This window comes from Aotus nancymaae, unplaced genomic scaffold (genome assembly GCF_030222135.1).
Source record: "Aotus nancymaae isolate 86718 unplaced genomic scaffold, 86718_ANA_hifiasm-v0.15.2.pri h1tg000108l, whole genome shotgun sequence".
Taxonomy (NCBI): Eukaryota; Metazoa; Chordata; class Mammalia; order Primates; family Aotidae; genus Aotus; species Aotus nancymaae.
The window spans coordinates 11101023-11127277 of NW_026988523.1; the positions used below are offsets into that span (position 1 = coordinate 11101023).

The 26255-nt window shown below is 38.4% G+C and overlaps 1 protein-coding gene across 5 annotated transcripts in view; it reads left to right on the forward strand.

Moving 5' to 3' along the window:
* The window catches only part of RALGPS2 (Ral GEF with PH domain and SH3 binding motif 2), a 170418-nt gene that overhangs the window by 9794 nt on the left and 134369 nt on the right, over positions 1-26255 (forward strand). The window contains exon 1 of one of the 5 annotated variants that reach the window (XM_064370635.1): positions 22663-22799. The exons of the other annotated variants lie outside the window; for them this stretch is intronic. The gene's annotated coding sequence lies outside the window, so the exon portion shown is untranslated. Of the gene's footprint in view, positions 1-22662; positions 22800-26255 lie in introns of those variants that run through there. 5 annotated transcript variants of the gene reach the window in all.

The window sequence follows — 26255 nt, forward strand, 5'->3', positions numbered from 1 at the left end:
GTGGGCGGATTGCTTGAGCCCAGGAGTTTTAAGACCAGCCTGGGCAACATGATGAAACCCTGTCTTTACAAAAGAATGCATAAAAATTAGTCAGGCATGGTGGTGTGTGCCTTTAGTCCTAACTACTCAGAAGGCTGAAGCTGGAGAATTGCTCAAGTCTGGGAGGTCAAGGCTTCAGTGGCCATGATCGAGCCACTGCACTCCAGGCTGGGCAACAGAGGGAGACCCTGTCTTAAAAAAACAAAACAAAACAAAAAGCATATGAAAATAATATAGTTAATCCCTAACTTAAGAAATTAACCAGTGCAGTTGAAGCACCCTACTAGTTCACATTAACGTGTAAGAAGTCTTTATATATTAAAAATATTAACTCTTTGTCTCTTGTTTTACTTTTCCCTGTTTTATCTTTTGTCACCTAATTTACTGTATTTCATTTAATCTAAAATGACTTCAATTGCAAGATATACTATTTATGTACATCTAAAAATAAAAATGTGGCATTCGATTTTAAGAGGCATCTTAATTTCAGAGATTTTAAAAGGTAAGAAAATGTACATCTCAGAATTGATGAAATATGTGTATTTCACTGTCTTGCGCCTTCTTTAATCAGATGATTAATCTCTTGTTTCTGTTTCTACTGTGAGTCCTGGAAAGAATTCCTATGTCAAAATATATTTTAAAATTCACCTGTGTTTACTTACAGTATTTTTATGGCTGAAATATTTTTCATTTTTAATTCATCTTATTTTAATGTAAGATCTAATTTTTGTCTTTTTACTCAAATGGTTAAACAATTGTTAAAAAGTTAAGTGACATTAATGATTTTTTTCTTTTGAGACAGGGTCTCACTTTGTCACCCGGCCTGGAGTGCAATGGCATGATCACAGCTCATTGCAACCTTGACCTCACAGGCTCAAGTGATCCCCCTGCCTCACCCTTCCAAGTAGCTGGGATTACGGATCCATACCACCACACCTGGCTAATTTTTTTTGTTTTTTGTAGAGATGTGGTCTCACTATGTTGCCTAAGCTGGTTTCAAACTCCTGGGCTCAAGTGATCCTCCTGCCTCAGCCCCGCAAAGTGCTGGGATTACAGTGTGAACCACCATGCCTAGCCACATTAATGATTTTTGAACAAGTAGTGATATGCTCAAATGTGCTGGCTAGGAAAACATTAATATGGTTATGGATTTTGGTTGGGTCTAGTCAAAAATTATCAGTTGTATTTTCTAATAGATGTGTATCTTAAATTTGCATTTAAAAGAATATGAATGTCAAAACTAAATTTCAATTTTATGTTTCCTTAAATTTCTAGTAAGTATCTACATGTTCTTGGGATCAGTCACATAATTTACTCAGTTAAAATTAAAAACATGTTTAAAGATAAACAGTGGTTATAATTCTTTGATGACAGTCTGTATGAATCTGGGCAAGTTACTTAATTTGTTTAACATTCAGCTTTTTTATTTGTAAATGAGTAAATAATACCTTCTCATAGGATCATTGTAAGGATTTCTTTTACTCTTTCTTTCTGGATTTTGAAGATAAAGTGTAATTATACCCCAGATTCTCTTGCATCTGTGGTTATTCTAGATCTCTAGGATTGCTGGAGTAAATTATTTGTTATACCTCTTCCATTCCTGATTTAGATTTCCAGGATTTGTCTAGAACATTCTTTGGCCTTCTAGAATCAGCTTACATGACAAATATGTATGTTTTCTGTTGCTTTTCTTAAGCTCTACTTTTGTGTATGTACTGAAATCTTTGTAGACAGTTTAGGGATTTGTAGGTGGGTGATTAGTTTTTTTTTTTTTAATTTTGATATGCTGATATGTTTTTGTATGTTTGTGTAGTTCAGATCCTATCTCTTAAAACTAGAGGGACAGGAATGGGTACTTAAAGAGAAACATTTTGAGGATATCTTATGAATAAGAAACTGCTTCTGACTTGCTTTTTTTGGTCAATGGCATTTTTAAATGTTTTCTTTACGCACAGTACTTGAGACTGTTATCATAGAAGTATTGTTCTTCATGTCTTCTTGGTGAGAGACAGTCTATATGTGAAACCACAGTAAATAACATAGAACAATATGTTGTTTTATGTCAGATTGAAGAGCATTAGCAGTTCATAGAAGAGGCTCAGCGAGGACAGGCGTGGTCCTTCAGGAATGTGTTTCATTTAGGTAGAAAGAACATACGGATTATTGAAACAGCTGATTCAAGATATGGCAATAAGAACTAGGTTTTGTTGGCAGGATTTGGATTGAAGGATTTGTTTGGGATGTGGTGGGAAATAGTTACATTTGATAAAGTAGGACTAAATATTCAGCCCTGAGAAATGAAGCAGGGAAAATTAGCATTGAAATGATAGTATATACTGTTATTCACTAACTTAGCTTGTCACTCTATTTCCTTTCTTCAGGAGAGCCAAAAGGTGGCAGATAGAACTCATTGCCAAAAGGTTTTTAAAGATACCACTTTGAAGGTTTGGACGTAAGGGAACAAGCAGTACTAATGAAGCCATCTGTTCTGCACTTGCTTAGCTAAACAATGTGGACCACTGAACTGGCTGTTGTAATCAAGTCAACAAATCTAGTCCCCTCATCTGCTTCATTCCAACATGGCCTAACAGATACAGCTTTAAGGATGAATAGGGTCATTGATATTACTTCCGACTCGGAACAGTATTTGAAATAATACATGGTAGTGGGTTTTCCTCCTCAGTTGTGGTACTCTTGATGAAGTATGGCAACCTTTGATTTAATAATCACTGGACCTGTGTTCCATGTCTTGTATGATGCTGTAAATTATATGATCCCCTTAGTAACAACCAAAATTTGTATTTATAACTACTTAATTACTATAACTAAGTGGATTAGAAATCCTGGCAACACTTTTGAGCCCTAAATTAGTTGTGATTTATCTGAGCCAGTATCTTAGATGTGTCATTTATAATTCTGGCTTGCCCACAGTTCCTTTGGAGGAAATCTGCTTTTTCTACAGTGCATTGCAGAAAAACAGACCTCAGTAGCTACGTTTGTTTGTTTGTTTTTTCCATATAAAACTATATTGCAGTGGATTGGTCCAGCAGTGGGCATTTGACCTAAGGGCTGCTGATCCATAAACCACCTAACTAAAAACCTAGGATTGTCTGGTTGAGAAATTTATAGTCAGTTATAGAAAACATGGAGTTAATTTGCTTTTGAGCCATGGGAGCTGAGGCTAGAAAGATGTATTGGTGTAGAGTCCTGTAAAACTAAAGTTTGAGGGAACGGAAGGTAGATGTAAGCAGAAGGTATGAATTACAGAAATGATAAAGGAGATGAAGAAGCCGTTTGGTAACTAGAAAAGAGTGGGGCATCTGTGCTGAGAGAAGTACAAAATTCTGAGAGAAACCATGTGGTTTGAGAGAGAGGCACAGAACACTAGAGCACTGTAGATACTGTTCTTCCTTTAGTACTTCTGTGACTCCTGCCCTTCTTGAAAACTACATTTATTCCTCACCACCCCCAGGAAAGATTGCAGGCTTTGGTGTCAGACCTTTGACATTAGAATTCTGGCTCTTTTACCAGCTGTGTGACCTTGGGCAAGTTGCTTAACCTCTCTGTCTCATTTCTTGTCTGTAAAATGAGCATCATAACAATACCCTTCTCACAGGGTTGATGTGAGGATTGAGAATGACACATGGAAAGCTTAGAACAATGGTAAGTGTATAACAAATGTTCAATAAATAGCATGATATATGTAATGATATTTAAGATAATTTGAGTGTTTTTTTTTTTTGCAACTAAGAGAGTCTAACTACTTAATCTCCTTGCTGATTCACTTAGAGCAGAGTAACCTTGTGTGTGGGCTGGATAAATAAGATAGGGATTTAGAAAATGTTGACTTATACAGTGTGAGTAATAATATATTGAGCAATTTAATAGATGCTTGGTGTTCTAAGCATTTTACCTGTATTAACTCATTGGACGTTCCTGTTACCTTCATTGTAAATATGTAGAAACGGTGGCACCGAGAGACTAACCAGCTTACCCAAGATTATATAGTATGTAAGGGGCAGAGATAGAATTCAAACCCAAGTGGTCTAGTTTCAGAGTTTTAATTTTTAAATATTGAATTCCTTTTCAATTCTTTTTAAATGAAGCTAAGGAGGAGGTCTCAGTTTGTTGTTACTATTTCTTTTATGTTTTTCTAGTACTCGCTTCTCTCTCATTTTAACAAAGAGGTAGTATACTTCAGGTCTAGAAACTTAGATGGGCAAGATGTGATACTCGGTAAAGTTCCTGTACTGTACATGAAGTGGTATATCACTTGAAGGAAGACCATGGTAAGTTAAAGGTATATTATAAATCCTAACACAATCCTGTAAAACAATGAGTTGTAGCTAAGAAACCAACAAAGGAGATAAAATGGATTTAGAAACTATACGTATTCGAAAGAAGGAAAAAGAGAAAAAAGTGGGACAAATATAAAGCAAATAAAAAAATAATAGACTTAAACCTAACCATATCAATAATCACATAAAATTGAAATGATCTAAACACATTTAAGAAGCAGAAATGGTGAGGTGGTGAGATTGGATTAAAAAACAAGACTTAACCATCTCCTGCCTGCAAGAAACCTACTTTAAATATTAAGATACAAATAGGTTAAAAGTAAAGGATGGAAAAAGATCCATCATCTTATAATAGTCAAAAGAGCATTATGTGGCTATATTAGTATCAGACAAGACCCAAGCAAAGAGTATTTCCAGGGATAAAGGATGTCATTACCAAATGATAAAGAGGACAGTTAATCAAGAGGATGTAATAGTTCTAAACATTTGTGCCTCTAATAACAGAATTTCAAAATACTTGAAGCAAAAACTGATAGTATTCAAAGGAGAAATTGTCATATCCACAATTTGATTTGGATACTTATTCTTCTCTCAATAAATGATATTTTTCATTATGGGTAGTCACTTTGAGAAAACTAGGATTAGAAAGGAACTTCTTCAGCCCAGTGAAGGACATCTCTGAAAAAACTGTAGGTAGCATCATATTTAATGGTGAAAGACTGAATGCTTTTCCTCTAAGATAAGCAACAACAACAAAAAAATGGCAACTCTCAACCATTTCTGTTTCACAATGGACTGGAGGTTCATTGCAGCCAATGCTGTCAAGTAAGAAAATGAAATAGCCTGGGCCTGTCATCCCAACACATAGGGAGACTGGAGGGCGGGGGTCAGGATCACCTGAGGTCAGGAGTTCCAGACCAGCCTGCCCAACATGGTGAAACCCTGTCTCTACTAAAAATACAAAAAAAAATTAGCCAGGCATGGTGTTGGGCACCTATAATCCCAGCTACTCAGGAGGCTGAGCCAGGAGAATCACTTGAACCCAGGAGGCAGAGGTCGCAGTGAGCCGAGATCACACCACTGTACTCCAGCATGGGCAACAGAGCGAGACTCCATCTCAAACAAAAAAGAAAGAAAAGGCATCCAGATTCAAAAGGAGGAAGTAAAATGTCTTCTTTGTAGATGACATGATGGTAGAAAATCTGATGGAACTTGCGAAGTTCCTGGAACTAAGTGAATTTAGTAAAGCTGCGGACTACAGAGTCAGTCTATAAATAGCAGTTGCATTTATTTAGCAATGAACAGTTGGAAACTGAAATGTAATAAAACCAGTACCACTGATAATAGTATCAGCTATGAAATGCTGGAAACTACTTAGCATTGTAGAAAGAAAATAGACATGTAAGTGGGGAAATAGTCTTTGTTTATGGGTCAGAACACTCACTGTTACTAAGATGGTAATTACCTCTATATTGATCTGTTGATTCAATGCAATTCTAGTCAAAATGCTAGCAGGCTGTTTTTTGTTTTTTTGGGGTTTTTTTTTTGGTAGAAATTGACGAGCTGATTCTAAAATTCACGTGGAAATGTAAAGGACATAGAATAGCCGAAACGGCTTTGAAAAAAGAACAAAGTTGGAGGTCTAATGCCATCTGATATCACAATTTATGATAAATCTAAAGTAGTCAGAACAGTGTTGTATTGGTATAAGATGGAGAAATCGATAAATGAAATAGAACAGAGTCCAGAAGTAAGCCAGTACATAAATGGACAACTGAATTTTGACAAGATGCAAAGGCAATTCAGCAGAGAAAGGATAGTCTATTCTAATAATGCTGGCACAATTGGATATTCAAATGCAAACAAATGAACTTCAGTCTATATTTTTCACTATATGTGAAAATGAGCTCAAAATGAATCAAAGACCTAAGTGGTCAAGCCTAAAATTACAAACTTTTGGCAAAATTAGGACAAAATCTTTATCTTGAGTCAGGCAAAATTATTTTTAGTTACAACATCAAAAGCATGATCCGTAAAACAGCACATTGATAAAATGAATTTTTATGAAATTGAAAACATGCTCTTCAAAAGAGAGTTTTTAAGATTCACTCTCATCCAGGCTGGAGTGTAGTGGTGCAATCTTGGCTCACTGCAACTTTCATCTCCCAGGTTCAGGCGATTCTCCTGCCTCAGCCTCTCAAGTAGCTGGGACTACAGGCATGTGCCACCACATCCGGCTAATTTTTGTTTTTTTTTTTTTTTTTTTTTTTGAGACGGAGTTTCGCTCTTGTTGCCCAGTCTGGAGTGCAATGGCGCGATCTCGGCTCATCGCAACCTCCGCCTCCTGGGTTCAGGCAATTCTGCCTCAGCCTCCTGAGTAGCTGGGATTACAGGCACGCGCCACCATGCCCAGCTAATTTTTTGTATTTTTAGTAGAGAGGGGATTTCACTGTGTTGGCCAGGCTGGTCTCGAACTCCTGACCGCAGGTGATCCACCCACCTTGACCTCCCAAAGTGCTGGGATTACAGGCATGAGCCACCATGGCCGGTGAAAAAGAGAATTCTTAAAAGAATGAAAAGAGAAGCTGCAGGATGGGAGAAAATACTTGAAAATCAGCTATGTGATTAAGATCTTGTATATGCAATATATACTAATGAACTCTCAACTGAATACCAACAATCCAATTTTTAAAAATCTGCAAAAGATTTGATAGATACCTCACCAAAGAAGATATATTAAGTATATGAAAAGATGTTTAGTCTTTATATTAATTTTAATGTTAATAGTAACTAGAGAAATGGGAATTAAAATCAGTGAGCTAGCACTACATACCTAAAAGACTGACCATACCAAGTGTTCTCAAAGATGTGAAAGACTGGAGCGCTATACTTTGCTGTTAGGACTATAAAACAGTACTGTTACTTCAGGAGACTGGTTGTTTCTTCAAATGTTAACATACAGAACTGGGCATGGTGTCTCATGCCTATAATCCCAACATTTTGGGAGGCTGAGGCAGGAAGATCACTTGAGGTCAGGAGTTCGAGACCAGCCTGGCCAACATGACGAAACCCTGTCTCTACTAAAAATACAAAAATTAGCTGTGCTCTGGCTGGGCGTGGTGGCTCACGCCTTTAATCACAGCACTTTGGAAGGCCAAGGCGGGCAGATCACAAGATCAGGGGTTTGAGGCCTGCCTGGCCAACATGGTGACACCCCATGTCTGCTAAAAATACAAAAATGAGCCAGGTGTAGTGGTACATGTCTGTAGTCCTAGCTACTTGGGAGACTGAGGCAGGAGAATCACTTGAACCCTGGAGGCAGAGGTTGCAGTGAACCTAGACTGCACCATTGCACTCCAGCCTGGATGACAGAGCAAGCCTCTGTCTCAAAAAAAAAAAAAAAAAAAAATTAGCTGGGCGTCGTGGCACAGGCCTGTAATCCCAGCTACTTGGGAGGCTGAGACAGGAGAATCGCCTGAACCTGGGAGGCGTAGGTTGTGGTGAACCAAGATCACACCACTGTTTTATTCATGTCTCTTAGTTAGCAAACCTTGATTTACATTAAAGTACATTTCTTCCCATGCCTTTGTAAGGCTTCATGATCTGGCTAGAGTCTGTCTTTGTAATTTATCTTCCATGTTCACACACACAGACACATACAACTCGTATATCCCCTCCCCCAACCCTTGTGCTTTTTTCTACAACGAACCAATTTTCCTTCATTATGGCAATTTCTTCCATTCTTGTGGCTTTGGAAATAGCATTTCCTTGTGCCAGGATTGCCCTTACCATAAATTTCCCTTCCATGTGCCCATTTGCTACTTCTCAGGACTCATCTCGGATACCAAATTCTCTGTGAAGACATGGCTGACATCTCTTCCTTGGCAGACAGAAGTTAATATGAAGGAATTCTAGCAAATGAAACAAATAGGGACACCTTTTTTTTGGAGTGGGGAGGAAGATGGAAGGAAAGTTTCTTGGAAAGATTTCTTTGCTCTTCTTGAAAGATAACACTATTCCATAACCTTCTTAACCACTCTGAGTCTCATTTTCTGAACTGATTGTCATTTTCTTAAATCGATTACATTATTGATAAATAATATTTATCTTAGTGGGGTGTTAGAATAAATGAAGAACAGTGTTTCAATCTCCATAACACCTCAATACTTATACAGGAAATTCCCTTTTGTGGTCATTGGGTGGTTTTCAGAACTTATGCAGGAAGGAGTAAGTGTATCTTCAGAGACCTAGTACTCTCAGTTCTTAATAAAAATGTTCTAATGAAAAACTAGGTCATAAATTTACTAGAACATTTCTTGAAATCCTTCTGGTGAAATTACTTTAAAGTGTGTGGGTAAGCTACAAGTCACTATGCACATATTTATGTTGTTATAGGTATTTTACTTTTAAAGGACCAGAGGGATCTTTACTATTAGATTAAAAAAAAAAAAAGTTTTTTTCTAGTCAGTTGCTGATAGAATAGATTCCTGGCTTTCACAAATTAACATTTATAATTGTGGGTTCTCACTATTAGATGAATGACAGGGAGGATGCAAGGCATATGATAATTTGTAATTTGCTGAGCCCAGATTGGTCCTAGTCTACTACCTAGTAGGGAAATCTCAGTGTGATTTGCTAATCTCTACTTATTTGTGTAGTAACTTTTTTCTTTCTTTCTTTTTTTTTTTTTTTTGAGACAGGGGTCTCACTCTGTTTGCCCATGCTGGTATGCAATGACACAGTCATGACCCACTACAGCCTTCACCTCCCAGGGTGAAGCAATTCTCCCACCCCAGCCATCCAAGTAGCTGGGACTATGGGACTATAGGCGTAAACCACCATGCCCAGCTAATTTTTAATTGATTTATTTTTGTAGAGATGGGAGGTCTCGCTTTGTTGCCTAGACTAGTCTTGAACTCCTGGGCTCAAGTGGCCCTCCCACTTCCCTCTCCCAAAGTGCTGAATTATAGGTATGAGCCATGTTGCCCGGCCATAGTAACTTTTGTTGCCAGCACTATGTTTCTGCAGCTGGAGCCAACTCCTACTGCTGGTGATCAAAGAGAAGCAAAAAGCAAAAGCTATAGAAGGAGGAATAAGTTAAACAGCAAAATGTAATTAAATTCATGATACATATGAGTCGCCTTTACAGTTTATATAGTAATGTGAATAATATAAATTATTTCAGTCTTCTTAGAATCATTAAAGGTTTGTAGGAGTTAAAAATAATTATACTTTGCCAGGCGTGGTGGCTCATACCTGTAATTGTAGCACTTTGGGAGGCCAAGACGGGTGGATCACTAGGTCAGGAGATCCAGACCATCCTGGCTAACACAGTGAAACCCCATCTCTACTAAAAATACAAAAAATTAGTCAGGTGTGGTGGTGTGTGCCTGTAGTCCCAGCTACTAGGGAGGCTGAGGCAGGAGAATCACTTGAACCTGGGAGATGGAGGTTGCAGTGAGCTGAGATTGTGCCACTGCACTCCAGCCTGGGCGATAGAGCAAGACTCCGTCTCAAAAAATATACATTAGAAAAATAAATAAATAATTATACTTTAATATTTTATATGCTATAGTAGTATTCTCCAGTTTGGAAATCTTTCAAGTTGTCTTGGGAAAAATCCTTCATAAACTGATACTAAGGATCTATTGTAGTTGAAGTCATTCCTTAGGTATCCATTTGTTGAGACTTCTGAATTCAGTAGGGTCTGTCTCTCTCTCTATTCCATCTCTCTTTCTGTTTCTGTATATATCCTTCCGAATGAAATTTGTAAGATATAGTAGTCTATTAATATGGACTCTGCCTTTTCATCGTGTACAGTCCAGATTTTTCTTTGATTGTGACAAACGTTGCCCTTTATTTCTTCAGACCCAGTTCCTGATGCTTCCTACCTCTGTTTACATTTGCTCTCTGTACTTGAACTACTGGCAGTCCACTGAATATGAGAAAGGATTTCACTGTTCCTTTGTACCTACCGTTTTCTTTGTCATCTTACTCAACTAATGAACTTTTATTAGAAATGAAGGAAACTAGATATTTTACCCCTAGCCACTCACATATTTCCACAGTATTTAAACATTCAAGAAGAATTGATGGAAAGTGCCAAGGATTAGCAAACGGAAGACTTGAATTTAAGATCTACCTCTGCCATTAATTGGTTATGTGGACTTGGCAGGATCACATGATCTTGGCATTGGGATTGGTGTTGTCTTATGTAAAATCAGGATTGGAACAAAGCAGTGGGTTAGCAAATTTGCCCTTTCTTTTTTTCTGCCTTCCTATTCTTTTATTTTTACACATTTGAAAGATACAGCACGTTCTCATCACAATGAATTCCTACAGCTGTAATTCTCTGTGGGGATTCAGGGGTGGGACATGAGCCCTGAGATGAGGCAAGTATTAAAATGAGAGAAGACCTGGAGATTTGAAATGCACCCTAAATATCTCCAAAGTAGCCAGGCGTGGTGACTCACGCCCGTAATCCCAGCACTTTGGGAGGCCAAGGTGGGTGGATCACGAGGTCAGGAGTTTGAGACCAGCTTGGCCAATATGATGAAACCCCATCTCTACTAAAAATGCAAAAATTAGCCAGGTGTGGTGACACACGCCTGTAGTCCCAGTTTCTTCGGAGGCTGAGGCAGAAGCTTGAACCCGGGAGGCGGAGGTCGCAGTGAGCTGACATCACACCACTGCACTCCAGCCTGGGCAACAGAGAGAGACTCTATCTCAAAGCACGCCCCCCCCCCCCGCAAAAAATAAATCTCTAAAGTTCTTCCGTCTCTTAAATAATATTCATCTGTGTTATTAGCATGTGGCAAAAATATTTATGGATATATGAGCTTAGGTCCAAAAAACTGTTCCTCAGCTCATTTTGTCTCAAGTCCAGATTGACGCTAAACAAGTGATCACTAACGCCCTCTGTTGGTGGTAACAGTTGTACTTTTTCTTTTAAAATTTATGTCGTAACATAATGTTCACCGTGATACTCAAAAAAAAATGTTTGAGACCAAGCGTCTCTGTCTTATGGAATGGAGTTAGAGATACTTATTTACCAAATGCTTTAAGCAGGAGGAAAGGACAGTAAAACACTTCAGTTATAACAGTACCTGCATTAGAGTTGTACTGTTTATTGGGTGTATAGCTTTCTTGGTTTCTGAAAATTTGCAGGTTGAAGGTTTTTAAGTTGAGGAGCTTCTGTATAATTTGGGAGAATTCACAGTTCCCTGCGCCCGCCCCCCTCCCCCGTCTTTTATTTTGAAATAATTTCAAACTAATAGTAAAATTAAAAGAATAGTGTATTAGGGTTCTCCAGAGAAACAGAATGAATGGGATATGTATATATATTTTATTAAATATATAATCCTTGTATAATTATATATAATATATAATGCTGTTAACTTTAATATATAATTTCTTATGTAGTATAAATTATAAGGAATTGGCTCACATGATCATGGAGGCTAAAAAGTCCCAAGATATGCCATTGGTAAGCTGGAGACCCAAAAGAGTTAATACGTAATTCCTACCTAAGTGTGAAGGTCTGAGAAGCAGGAAAGCCAGTGGTATAAGTTCTAGTTCAAAAGCCAGCAGGTTCTAGACCTCAGAAGAGTTTTGATGTTTCAGTCTGAGTCCAAAGGGAGGAAAACACCAATGTTCAGCTAAAGCACTCAGGCAGGCAGAGTTCCTTCTCACAGCTTTTTTGTTCTATTCCTACCCTCAACAGATGAGGTCTGCCACATTGGGTGGGCAGTCTGCCTTACTCAATTGTCTGCTAATTCACATTTTTAGCTCATCCAGAAATACCCTCAAAATATCCCCAAATGTCTGGACACCCTTTGGTTCAGTCAAATTGACATATAAAGTTACTCAAAATAATAAAGAGAACTTCTATATACCTTCTACCTAAATTCACCAGTTTTTGTTTGTTTGTTCGATTGTTTTGAGACAAAGTCTCACTCTTGCCCAGGCTGGAGTGCAGTGGTGCAATCTTGGTTTACTGCAACTTCTGCCTCCCAGGTTCAAGTGATTCTCCTGCCCTAGTCTCCTGAGTAGCTGAAACTACAGGCATATGCCACCATGCCTGGCTAATTTTTGTGTTTTTAGCAGAGATGAGGTTTTACCATGTTGGCCAGGCTAGTCTTAGACTCCTGACCTCAGGTGATGTGTCTGCCTTGGCCTCCTAAAGTGCTGAAATTACAGGCGTGAGCCACTGCGCCAGGCCAGTTCACCAGTTTTTAACATTTTGTCACATTTTCTTTTTTTTCCCCAATGCATGTGTGATTTTTTTCTTTTATAATTTCAATTTTTATTTTAGATTCAAGGGGGTACGTGTGTAGTACATTTGTTACCTGGATATATTGTGTGGTGCTGAGATTTGGGGTGTGATTGATCCTATCACCTTGGTAGTAAGCATAGTATCAGTTTTTCAGCCCTTGCCCCTTTCCCTTTTCCTCACTCTTCCTTCTAGTAGTGCCCAGTATCATAGCCATCTTTATGCCCATGAGTACCCATTGATTAGCTCCCACTTGTAAGTGAGAAAATGCAGTATTTGGTTTTTTGTTCCTGTGTTAATTTGCTTAGGATAATGGCTTCTAGTTGCATCCGTGTTGCTGCAAAGGACATGATTTCATTTATGGCTGCAAAGTATTCCATGGTGTACATGGAACACATTTTCTTTATCCAGTCCACCACTGATGGGTACCTAGGTTGATTCTATGTCTTTGCTATTGTGAATAATGCTGTGATGGACATATGAGTGCATGTGTCTTTTGATAAGAAAAAGTTAGATATTAATTTAACAGATACCTCCAGCATCTGTTATTTCTTGATTTTTTAATAATATCCATTCTCACTGGTATGAGATGGTATCTGTTTATGTTGTTGAATTGCATTTCTCTAATGATTAGCAATGTTGAACATTTTTTTCATATGTTTGTTGGCCACTTGTATATCTTCTTTTGGGAAGTGTCTCCATCTTTTGCCTGTTGATTGCTTGTTCAATTGTTTACATTCTTTGTAAAGTTTGGATATTAGACCTTTGTCAGATGCATAGTTGGTCAGTATTTTCTCCCATGCTGTAGGTTGTCTGTTGACCCTGTTGATAGTTTGTTTTCCTGTGGAAGAACTCTTTAGCTTAATTAGGTCCCACTTGTCAATTTTTGTTTTTGTTACATTTGCTTTTGAGGTCTTAGTCATAGGTTATTTCCCAAGGCCCATGTCCCGAACGGTGTTTCCTAGGTTTTCTTCTAGGATTCTTATAATTTTAGTTTTACAGTTAGATCTTTAATCCATCTTGTTAATTTTTGTGTATGGTGAAAGGTAGGGGTCCAATTTCATTGTTTAGCATACGGCTAGCCAGCTATCCCTGCTCTATTTATTGAATAGGAAGGCTTTTCCCATTGCTCATTTTTGTCACCTTTATACAAGATCAGATGGTTGTAGCTGTTGGGTTTATTTCTGGGTTCTTCATTCTGTTCCATTGGTCTGTTTGTCTGTTTTGTACTAGTGCCATGCTGTTTTGGTTACTTACTGTAGCCTTATAGTATAGTTTGAACTCAGCTAATGTGATGCTTCCCTCTTTGTTCTTTTTGCTTAGGATTGCCTTGGCTATTCTGGCCCTTTTTTAGTTCCATATGAATTTTAGAATAGTTTTTTTCTTGTTCTGTGAAAAATAATGTTTGTAGCTCTATAGGAATAGTACTGAATCTGCAGATTGCTTTGGGCAATATGGCCATTTTAATTTGGCCATGTGGTTTACTTACCACAGACTATTTGGCCTGTAGTTTACTTGTTTTGTTGTGCTTTTGCCAGGTTTTGGTATCAAGGTGATGCTGGCTTCATGAAATGAGTTTAGGGAGGAATCCCTCCTCCTCAATTTGTTTTATTCTTTCAGTCCAGCAGCGTGGAATGTTTACCCATTTGTTTGTGTTGTGTGTGATTTCTTTCAGCAGTGTTTTGTAGTTCTTGCAGAGATCTTTCACCTCCTTGATATTTGTTATTTTGTTTCTATATATTCCTAGGTATTTTTTTGTTGTTGATTCTGTTGTAAATGGAATTGTATTCTTGGTTTGGCTCTCAGCTTGAACGTTATTGGTGTATGGAAATGCTACTGATTTTTGTACATTGATTTTGTATCCTGAAACTTTACTGAAGTCATTTATCAGTTGTAGGAGCTCTTTTGCAGTCTTTAGGGTTTTCTAGGTATAGAATCACACAGTCAGTGAAGAGAGACAGTTGGATTTCTTTTTTTACTATTTGGATGCCTTTTATTTCTTTCTCTTGTGTGATTGTTGTGGCAAGAACTTCCAGTACTATGTTAAGTAAGAGTGGTGAGACTGGGCATCCTTGTCCTGTTCCAGCTCTCAAAGGGAGTACTTCCAGCTTTTGCCTGTTCAGTATGATTCGCTGTGGGTTTGTCATAGATGGCTCTTATTATTTTGAGATATGTTCCTTTGATGCCTAATTTTTTGAGGGTTTTTATGATAAACAGATGTTGGATTTTATCAAAAGCTTATTCTGTATCTATTAAGATGATCATAGGGTTATTTTGAATTCTGTTTGTGTGGTGAATCACATTTATTGATTTGTATATGTTGAACCAGCCTTGCATCACAAGAATGAAGCCTGCTTAATCATGGTGAATTAACTTTTTCAGTATACTGCTGGATTCGGTTTGCTAGTAGTGTGTTGAAGATTTTTACATCTATGTTAATCAGGGATATTGGCCTGTAGTTTACTTGTTTTGTTGTGTTTTTGCCAGGTTTTGATAATCAAGGTGATGCCAGCTTCATAGAATGAGTTAAGGAGGAGTCCCTCCTGTTCGATTTTTTGGAGTAGATTCAGGAAGACTGTTACCAGTTTTTCTTTGGATGTCTGGTAGAATTTTTGAATCCATCTGGTCTAGGGCCTTTTTTGGTTGGTAGGTATTTTATTACTTATTCAATTTTGGAATTTGATATTGGTGTGTTTAGAGTTTCATTTTTTCCTAATTCAGTCTTGGGAGATGGGTTGTGATTTTCCAGGAATTTATCAATTTTCTGTAGATTGTCTAGTTTGTGTGTATACAAGTGTTCATATAGTATCTGAGGATCTTTTGTATTTCTGTGAAATCAGTTGTAATGTCACTTTTGTCATTTCTGATTGTGCTTATTTGGGTCTCTTTTCTTCTTAGTTTATCTATCTGGTGGTCTGCCAATCTCATATAACCTTTCAAAGAACCAACTTTTGGTTTCATTGATTCTTTTAATTTTTAATTTTTGGGGGTATATGGTAGGTGTATATATTTAGGTGGTACATGAGATACTTTGATACAGGCATACAGTGCATAGTAATCACATTGTGGTAAATGGGGTATCCATCCCCTCGTTTATCCTTTGTTACAAGCAGTCCAATTATAATCTTTTAGTTATTTTAAAATGTACGATTATTATTGACTATAGTCACCCTGTTGTGCTATCAAGTACTAGGTCTTAATCATTCTTTCTGTTTTTGTACCCCTTATCCGTACCCCCACTCCATCCCCCCACTACCCTTCTCAGTCTCTGGTAACCATCCTTCTACTCTATATCTCCGTGAGTTCAATTGTTTTGATTTTTAGCTCCCACAAATAAATGAGAACTTACAATATTTGTCTTACTGTGTCTGGCTTATTTCACTTAATATAATGACCTCCAATTCCATCCATGTCATTGTAAATGACAGGATCTCATTCTTTTTATGGCTGAATAGTGCTTCATGATGTATATGTACCACATTTTCTTTGTCCATTCATTCATCTGTTGATGGACACTTAGGGTGATGTTGAAAACTTTTTTGTATGCCTCTTTGCCATTTATATGTCTTCTTTTGAGAAATGTCTATTCAGATCTTTTGCCTGTTTTAAAAATCAGATTATTAGATTTTTTTTCCTGTAGAGCTGTTTGAGCTCCTTGTATGTTCTGGTTATTAATCCCTTGTCAGATGCATAGGCTGCAAATATTTTCTCCCATTCTGTGAGTCGTCTCTTTGTTATTTCCTTAGCTGTGCAAAAGCTTTTTAACTTGATGTGATCCTATTTATCAGTTTTTGCTTTGGTTGCCTGTGCTTGTGGGGTGTTATTCAGTAGATTTTCTCCCAGACCAATGTCCTAGTGTTTTCCAGTGTTTTCTTATAGTAGTTTCATAGTTTGAGGTCTTCGATTTAAGTCTGTAATCCAATTTGATTTGATTTTTGTATAAGGTGAGAGATAGGGGTCTAGTTCCATTCTTTTCTGCATCTAGTTTTCCCAGCCCTGTTTATAGAAGAGACTGTCCTCTCCCCAATGCCAATGTATGTTCTTTGCACCTTTCTTGAAAATTGAGTTCACTATAGGTGTATTGATTTGTTTCTGGATTCTCTATTCTGTTCAGTTGGTCTATTGGTATGTTTTTATGCCAGTACCATGTGTTTTGGTTACTGTAGCTCTGTAGTATAATTTGAAGTCAAGTAATGTGATTCCTCCAGTTTTGTTTTGTTTTGTTTTGTTTTGTTGCCCGGTATTGCTTTAGCTATTCTGGGTCTTCTGTGGTTCCATATAAAGTTTAGGATTGTTTTTTCTTTTTCCAAGAAGAATGTTACTGGTATGTTGATAGAGACTGCATTGCCTTGAATCTGTAGATTACTTTAGTTAGTGTAGACAAGTTAAAAATACTGATTTTTTGAGTCCGTTAACATGGAATATCTTTCCATTTTTTGACATCCTCTTCAGTTTCTTTCATCAGTGTTTTATAGTTTTCATTGTAGACATCTTTTACTTCTTTGGTTAAATTACTTCCTAACTATTTAGTTTTATTAGTAGTTCTCGTAAGTGGGATTACTTAAAAATTTTTTTTTCAGGTTGTTCACTGTTAACATACAGAAATGCTACTGATTTTTGTATGTTGATTTTATATCCTGCAACTTTAGTAAATACTTATCAGTTCTAATAGTTTTTTGGTGGAGTCTTTAGGTTTTTCCAAAAATAAGGTAATATTATCTGTAAACAAGGATAATTTGCCTTCTTCCTTTCGAATTGGGATGCGCTTTATTTCTTTCTCTTGTCCGATTTCCCTAGCTAGGACTACTAGTACTGTGTTGAATAACGGTGGTGAAAGTGGGCATCCTTGTCATTTTCCAGATCTTAGAGGAAAGGCTTTTAGTTTTTCCCCATTGTCCTTTATTCTGTTGATAAGATGTATCATATTGATTGATTTGCACCTGTTAAACCATCCTTGCATTCCAGGAGTAAATCCCACTTGGTGATTATGAATGCTCTTTTTAATGTATTCATTGGTTCTTTATATGGATATTTGGGTTTCAATTTGTTCAGTTCTGGTCTGATTTTAGTTATTTCTTCTGCTAGCTTTGGGGTTCTTGTTTTTCTGGTTCCTCTAGGTGTGATGTTAGATTGTTAATTTCATATTTTTCTAACTTCTTGAGGTAGGCCTTTCATGTTATAAACTTGTTTATACTGTTTTTGCTGCATCCCAGAGATGTTGGTATGTTATGTCTCTATTCTTATTTATTTCAAAGAATTTTTTTATTTCTGCTTTAATTTCATTGTTTACTCAAAAGTTGTTCAGGAGCAAGTTGTTTAATTGTCATGAAATTGTGTGGTTTTTAGAGATTTTCTGGGTATTGATTCCAAGAGTATAGTGGGTATGATTTTGATTATTTAAAATTTGGAACTTGCTTTATGGTCAAGCGTGTAGTGGATCTTGGAGTATGTTCTGTGTGCAGATGAGAAGAATGTATATTGTATGGTTGATGGGTGGAGTATTCTGTAGGTGTCTATTAGGTCTAGTTGATCTGTGTCCAATTTAAGTCCAGAATTTGTTAGTTTTTTGCCTCAATGATCTGTCTAATGTTGTCATGGGGATGTTGAAGTTTCCCACTACTTCTTGTGTGGCTCTTTTCTTAGGTCTAGAGGTACTTGTTTTATAACTCTGGGTGCTCTCATTTTGAGTGTGTCTATATTTAAGACTGTTAAGTCTTGTTGAATTGAATATTTTATCATTCTGTAATGCCCTTCTTTGTCCTTTTTCACTGTTGTTGGTTTAAAGTCTGTTTCCTGTGATATAAGAATGACAAACCCTGCTCTTTTTTGTGTTCCCTTTGATGATCTTTCTCCAGCTCTTTACTTTGAGCCTGTGGATTTTATTAGATACGAGGTAGGTCTCTTGAAAACAGCAGATGGATGGGTCTTTTTTTTTTTTAATCCAGTGTCCCTCTCTGTGTCTTAAGAACTCTGCTGGTAGACTGATGGGGTTCCCTTTGTACATGATCTGACCTTTTTCTCTAGTTGTCTTTAAGATTTTTTTCCTGGCTGGGTGTGGTGGCTCACGCCTGTAATCCCAACACTTTTGGAGGCTGAGGCGGGCTAATCACAAGATCAGGAGATCGAGACCATCCTGGCTAACACGGTGAAACCCCATCTCTACTAAAAATAGTAAAAATTAACCAAATGTGGCACATGCCTGTAGTCCCAGCTACTCAGGAGGCTGAGGCAGGAGAATCACTTGAATCTGGGAGGCAGAGGTTGCACTGAGCCAAGATTGTGCCACTGCACTCCAGCCTGGGCGACAGAGCAAGATTTTGTCTCAAAAAAAAAGAAAAAAAGATTTTTTCATTAGCATTGACCTTGGACAGTCTGGTGATGATATGCCTTGGTGATGTTCATTTTGGATAGTGTCTCACAGGTGCTCTGGATTTCTTGTACCTGGATATCTCTTTAGCAAGTTAGGGAAATTTTCTTGAATTATTTTCTCAAGTATGTTTTCCAGGTGGTTTTCTTCTTCTCTGTCTCTTTCAGGAGTGCCAGTAATTTGTAGATTTGGTAATCTCATATTTCTCAAAGACTGTTCTTTTTTTTCCTTTTCGTTGAGAGTCTTGCTGTGTCACCCAGGCTGGAGTGCAGTGGCACAGTCTTGGCTCACCACAGTCTTTGCCTCCCAGGTTCAAGCAATTCTTGTGCTTTAGCCTCCCAGATAGCTGACATTACAGGCATGTGCCACCATGCCTGGCTAATTTTTGTGTTTTTAGTAGAGACAGGGTTTCAGGCACATTGGCCAGGCTGGTCTCAATCTCCTGGCCTCAAATGATCTGCCCACCTCAGCCTACCAAAGTTCTGGAATTACAAACGTGAGCCACTACACCTGTCCCAGCTTTGTTCATTTTAAAAAATTCTTTTTACTTTATTTTTGCTTGACTGGGTTTGTTTGAGAGTCTGGTCTGTAAGATCTGAAATTCCTTGTTCTGTTTGGTTCAGTCTGTTGATAAAGCTTTCCGTTCTTTTTTGTTTGTTTGTTTGTTTGTTTTTTGTTGTTGTTGTTTTTGAGACAGAGTCTCACTCTTTTGCCCAGGCTAGAGTGTAATGATGCAATCTCAGCTCACTGAAACTTCCACCTCCCGGGTTCAAGTGATTCTCCTGCCTCAGCCTCCTAAGTAGCTGGGATTACAGGCATGCGCCATCACGCCGAGCTAATTTTTATTTTTAGTAGAGATGGGGTCTCACTATGTTGGCCAGGCTGGTCTTGAACTCCTGACCTAAAGTGATCCGCCCACCTCACCCTCCCATTTAAAAATTTTTTAAGTTATTTAATTCCAGAAGCTCTGATTAATTTTTAAATTTTGGTTTTTTTTAGGTTCAGGGGTGCATCTGCAGGTTTGTTATGTAGGTAAATTGTGTTTTGAAGGGTTTGGTGTACGGATACGTTATGTTGCCTAGGTAATAAGCATAGTACCCAGTAGACAGTTTTTCAGTCCTCACTTTTCTCCCACCTTCCATCCTCAAGGAGACCCGGGTGTCAGTTGTTTCCTTCTTTGTGCCCACTATACTCAGTATTTAACTCCAATTTATAAGAAAGAGCATGCAATATTTTGTTTTCTGTTCCTGTGTTCACTTAAGATCATGGCCTCCAGCTCTATCCATGTTGCTGCAAAGGACATGATATCACCTTTTTTTTTTTTTTTAGTTAGAGTCTCATCCTGTCACCCAGGCTGGAGTGCAATGGCACAATCTTGGCTCACTACAGCCTCTGCCTCCTGGGTTCAAATGATTCTCTTGTAATGATTCCCAGTAGCTGGGATTACAGGTACCCATCACCACACCCAGCTAATTTTTGTATTTTTAGTAGAGACAGGGTTTCGCCATGTTAGCCAGGTTGGTCTTGAACTCCCAATGTTGCTCTTTTTTATGACTGTATAGTATTTTGTGGTGTATATATGCCATCTTTTCTTTATTGAGTCTACCGTTAATGGGCATTTAGGTTGATTCCATGTCTTTGCAATTGCAAGTAGTGCTGCAGTGAACATAGTGTGCATGTCTTTATGGTGGAACAATTTATATTCTTTTGTGTATATAACAAATAGTAGGATTGTGGGTTGAGTAATAATTCTGCTTTGGGATCTCTGAGAAATTGCCAAACTGCTTTCCATAGTGACTGAACTAATTTACATTCCCACCAGCAGTGTTTAAATATTCCCTGTTCTCTGCAGCCTTGCCAGCTTCTGTTATTTCTTGATGTTTTAATAATAGCCATTCTGACTGGTATGAGATTGTATCTCATTGTGGTTTTGATTTGCATTTCTGTAACGATTAGTGATGTTAAGCATTTTTTCATATGCTTGTTGCCAGTGTTTAGGTCTTCTTTTGAGAAGTATCTGTTCGTGTCCTTTGCCTACTTTTTAATGTGGTTGTTTTTTGCTTGTAAATTTGTTTAAGTTTCTTTCTTGAGGAAGATTCTGGATATTAGATATTTTTCAGATGCGTAGTTTGAAAATATTTTCTTCCATTCTCTAGAGTATCTAATTACTCTGATGATAGTTTCTTTTGCTGTGCAGAAGCTCTTTAGTTTAACTGGGTTTCATTTGTCAGTTTTTGTTGCAGTTGCTTTTGGAGTCTTTGTTATGCTATCTTTGCCAGGGCCTATGTCCAGCATGGTATTTCCTAGGTTATCATCTGGGATTTTTATAGTTTTAAGTTTTACATTTAAGTGTTTATTCCATCTTGAGTTGATTTTTATATATGATGTAAGGAAGGGGTCTAGTTTTAGTCATCTGCATATGGTTATCCACTTATCCCAGCAGCATTTATTGAATAGGGACTCTTTTCCCCATTGCTTGTTTGGTCAGCTTTGTCAAAAATCAGAGTGTAGGTGTGTTGCCTTGTTTCTGGACTCTCTGTTCTGTTCCATTGGTTTGTGTGCCTGTTTTTGTAGAAGTACCATGCTGTTTTGGTTACTGTAACCTTGTGGTATAGTTTGATGTCAGGTAATATGACACTTCCCACTTTGTTCTTTTTGCTTCAGATTGCCTTCTCTATTTGGGCTCTTTTGAGGTTCCATATGAATTTTGCAGTAGTTTTTCCCAATTCTGTGAAGAACATCATTGATAGTTTGATAGGAATACCATGCATCTTTAGATTGCTTTGGGCAGTATGGCCATTGGCCAACAGTATTGAGTCTTCCTATCCACGAACATGGAATGCTTTTCCGTTTGTGTTGTTTCTTTGAGCAGTGTTTTGAGTAATCTTTATTGTAAAGATAGTAAACCTCAGTATTTAGCTGTATTCCTAGGTTTTTAATTCTTTTTGTGGTTATTGTGAATGGGATTGCATTCTTGATTTGGCTCTCACTTTGGATGTTGGTGTATGGGAATGCTACTGATTTTTGTACCTTTGTACCTTGTTCTTATTAGTTTCAAAGAATTTCTTTGTTTCAGCGTTAATTTCATTATTTACGCAGAAATCATTCAAGAACAGGTTGCTCAATTTTCATGTATTTATACAGTTTTGAGTGAGTTTTTTTAGTATTGATTTCTGTTTTTATTGCACTGTAGTATGAGAGTGTGCTTTGTATGATTTCAGTTTTTTAAAATTTGCTGAGGATTATTTTATGTCCAATTGTGGGTTGATTTTAAAGTATGTACCTTGTTCAGATGAAAAGAATGTATATTCTCTTGTCTTTGTGTGGAATGTTCTGTAAATGTCTGTTAGGTCTATTTGATCAAGTGTTGAGTTCAGGTCCTGAATGATCTGCCTATTATTGTCAGTGGGGTGTTGAAATCTCCCACTATTATTGTGTGTTTATCTGTGTCTCTTCATAGGTCTCTAAGAACTTGCTTTATGAATCCGGCTACTTGCTCCTGTTTTGGGTGTATATGTATTTAGTATACTTAGGTCTTGTTGAATTGAGCCCTTTACCATTATGTAATGCCTTTCTTTATTTTTTTTTTTTAATCTTTGTTGGATTAAAGTCTGTTTTGTCTAAAACTAGAATAGCAACCTCTGCTTTTTTCTATTTTCCATTTGCTTCATAGATTTTTCTCCATTCTTTTACTTGGAACTTGTGGATGCCATTGCATTTGAGATGGGTCTCTTGAAGACAGCATACAGTTGGTTCTTGATTCTTTATCCAGTTTGCCACTCTGTGCCTTTTAATTGGAACATTTAGTCCATTTACATTCCAGGTAAGTATTGAGATGTGTGGATTTTTTCCTGTTGTCATGTTATTAGCTGGTTATTATGCAGACTTATGTGGGTGCCCTTATAGTGTCACTGATCTATGTACTTAAGTGTATTTTTATAGTGGCAAGTAACTGTCTTTTCTTTCCACGTTTGGCACTCCCTTTAGGACTTCTCATAAGACAGATCTGGTGGTAATGAAATCCCTTAGCATTTGCTTTTCTGAAAAGGATATTATTTCTTCGTTTATGAAGCTTAGTTTGGCTAGACGTCAAGTTCTTGGTTGGAATTTTTTTTTTTAAAGAATGCTGAATATAAGCTGATATGATTTGGCTCTGTGTCCCCACCCAAATCTCATGTTGAATTGTAATCCCCAGTGTTGGAGGTGGGGCCTGTTGAGAGGTGATTGGATCATGGGAGTGCTTTCTAATAGTTTGGCAACATGCCCCTAGTGCTGTCTCATGATAGAGTTCTCATGAGCTCTAGTTGTTTGACAGTGTGTAAAACAACCAGATCCCCACTTTGTGAGCACGTGCTCATACTCTCTCTCTCCTGCTGGCCATGTGAAGATATGCTTACTTCCCCTTTGCCTTCTGCCATGATTGTAAGTGTCCTGAGGCCTACCCAGAAGCAGAAGCCTATACAGCCTGTAGAACCAGAGCCAGTTAAACTTCTTTTCTTTATAAATTACCCAGTCTCAGGTATGTCCTTTTTTGAGACAGAGTCTTGCCCTGTCGCCCATGCTGGAGATCAATGGCATGATCTCAGCTCATTGCACCTCCACCTCCAAAGCTCAAGCAATTCCCCTACCTCAGCCTCCCAAGTAGCTGGGATTATAAGTGCCCACCAGCACACCCAGTTAATTTTTTTTGTTGTTGTTGTTGGTATTTTTAGTAGAGACAGGGTTTCACCATGTTGGCCAGGCTGGTCTCGAACTCCTGACCTCAAGGGATTCGCCCACCTTAGCCTACCAAAATGCTGAGATTACAGGCATGAGCCACCATGTCCAGTCAGGTATGTCTTTATAGCAGTGTGATAACTAACCAATACATAGGGTCACAATCTCTTCTGGCTTGTAGGTTTTCTGCTGAAAGGACCACTGTTAGCCTGATGGGGTTCCCTTTTAAGGTGACCTACCTGCTCTTTCTGGCTACCTTTAACATTTTTTTCTTTCATTTTGACCTTGGAGAATCTGATGACTGTGTGTCTTGGGGATGGTCTTCTTGTGTAGTATTTTTCAGGGGTTCTCTGCATTTCCTGAATTTGAATATTGGCTTCTTCAGTGATGTTGAGGAAATTTTCATGGACAATATCTTGAAATATGTGTTCTAAGTTGCCTGCTTTCTCTCCATGTCTTTCAGTGATGCCAGTGAGTTGTAGAGTTGGTCTCTTTACATAATCACATACTTCTTGTAGGTTTTGTTCATCTTTATTTTTTTGTTGTTGGTTTTGTCTGAATTATTTTGGAGAGCAGGTCTTTGAGTTCTGAAATTCTTTTCTCATCTTGGTTGATTTTTCTGTTAAGACTTGTTACTGTATTCTGAAATTCTTGAAGTGAGTTTTTCAGTTCCATCAGCTCAGTTTGGTTCTTTCTTAAAATGGCCATTTCATCTTTTATCTCCTGTATTACTTAGAATTTTTCAGTTGGGCTTTGAGTATTTCCTGAATGTCAGTGATCTTCATTCCTCTCTATATTCTAAATTCTATTTCTGTCATTTCAGCCATTTCGGCCAGGTTGCAAATAATTGCTGAGGAAGTAATGTAGTTGCAGGTAAGAAGACTGGACAGTCTGGCTTGAGTTTCTGGAGTTTTTTGCACTGGTTCTTTCTCATTCCTGTGGGCTAATATTTCTTCAGTCTCTGAAGTTCCTGTCTTTTTTTTTTTCCTTTTTTTTTCTTTTTTGGCTTTTATCTTTTTGGATTCCATTGGAGGTTAGATTATGGTGTAAGATGGGTTCTGTCGACTGGCTTTGCGTCTAGTCTGCTTCTGGATTGTGGAGGAGCCCTGTCTGATTACTGTCTCTATGCCTGTGTTTCTTTTTTTTGGGTGTTCTGGGCCATGGGGCTCCCTCATGCAAAAGCCAAAGCCTTGCCAGGTGAGCCCTAATCTGCTGTTCATGTGCTCCCCGGGAATCACAGGGTTGTGCCTGCATATAGAGTTCAGGCAGAAGCAGGACTGCTGGGCTGGAAGCTGTTGCAGGTTTGGCTTGTCTGGCCAGGCGAGGAGTGGATGGACATCTGGGTGTTTCCAGGAAAACAGGAGGCTGTGCTCCTCAACAGATTCAGGCTGAAGTAGGACCACTGGGCTGGAAGCTCTAGCAGGTGCAGTTTTCCTGGCTGCCAGTAGCAGAGGTGGGTGGGGATGCCTGCCCTGCTGTCTAGGTGCTTTCTGGGATATCAGGAGGCTGTGCCATTCAGCAGAGTTCCCACAGAGCACAACCATGGACCAGAACTTGTCTCAAACTCCTTGGCTCAAAGTGATCCCCCCACCTCAGTCTCCTTTAGTGCTGGGATTATAGATGTGAGCTACCATATCCAGCCCGATTTCTTTTTAAGATGTTTATCTCTTCCTTTATTTCTTAGATTTCCTTAAAAGTTTCTTTGTGTTGATTTTCAACCTTGTCTTGGATCTTTGTTGAGCTTCCTTGCAGTCCATGCTTTTAATTCTTTATCTGTCACTTCTGAGTTTCCATTTTGGTTAGGGACTATTGCTGGAGAGCTTATGTGATCCTTTGGTGGTGTCATTGTATTCAGATTTTTCATGGTGCAGAATTCTTGTGCCAGTTCCTTCTTGTCTGGAGACACTGACACTTCTAATTTTTGTAATTATTTTTGTGCAGGTAGAATTTTTTTCTTCTTTCTCTGTGATATTATTGCGTTTTTCTTCTTTCCCTTTTCCCCACTGACTAGGGGGTGTGACCATAGAGAATGCTGGGTAGGATCTTTTGGCTTTGCTTCTATAACCATAAGCCTTTCTGTTGTCAGGTTTTAAATTGGGCTGTACAGTTCTACCTACCAGCCAGTAGCTAGCACTTACGGGTAAGCGCTAGCTGTGGCCAAAGTGGCCGAGTGTACACTTGATCCTTGTTTACTGGGAGCTGCTCTCTGTTGCCTCAGGCACTAGGCTGATTCATGGAGTAAACAGTGGTCTGTGCTCCCTCCTCAGCCCTGGGGAGGCCTGGGGAGGGGTGGAAGGTGGGCAGGGCTATACCAAGCAGGTCCACCTACTGGTCCCCCAATGGCAGGCACAAGAACCAAGGCCAAAGGAGAATCCAGTGGGTGCCCACCAAGTGCCCAGAAGCGTGTCCAGGAGCTGAGAAACCTTCTTGACCCCAAGTTCTCTACACATGGATGGGGCGGCCTAAACTCATAATCCAGGAGAGTGAGTGCTCCAGATGCTTGGAGATATGACTGGGCATGGAGCACAGATAGCCTCCTGTGCACCAGGATCTCTGCACAGGA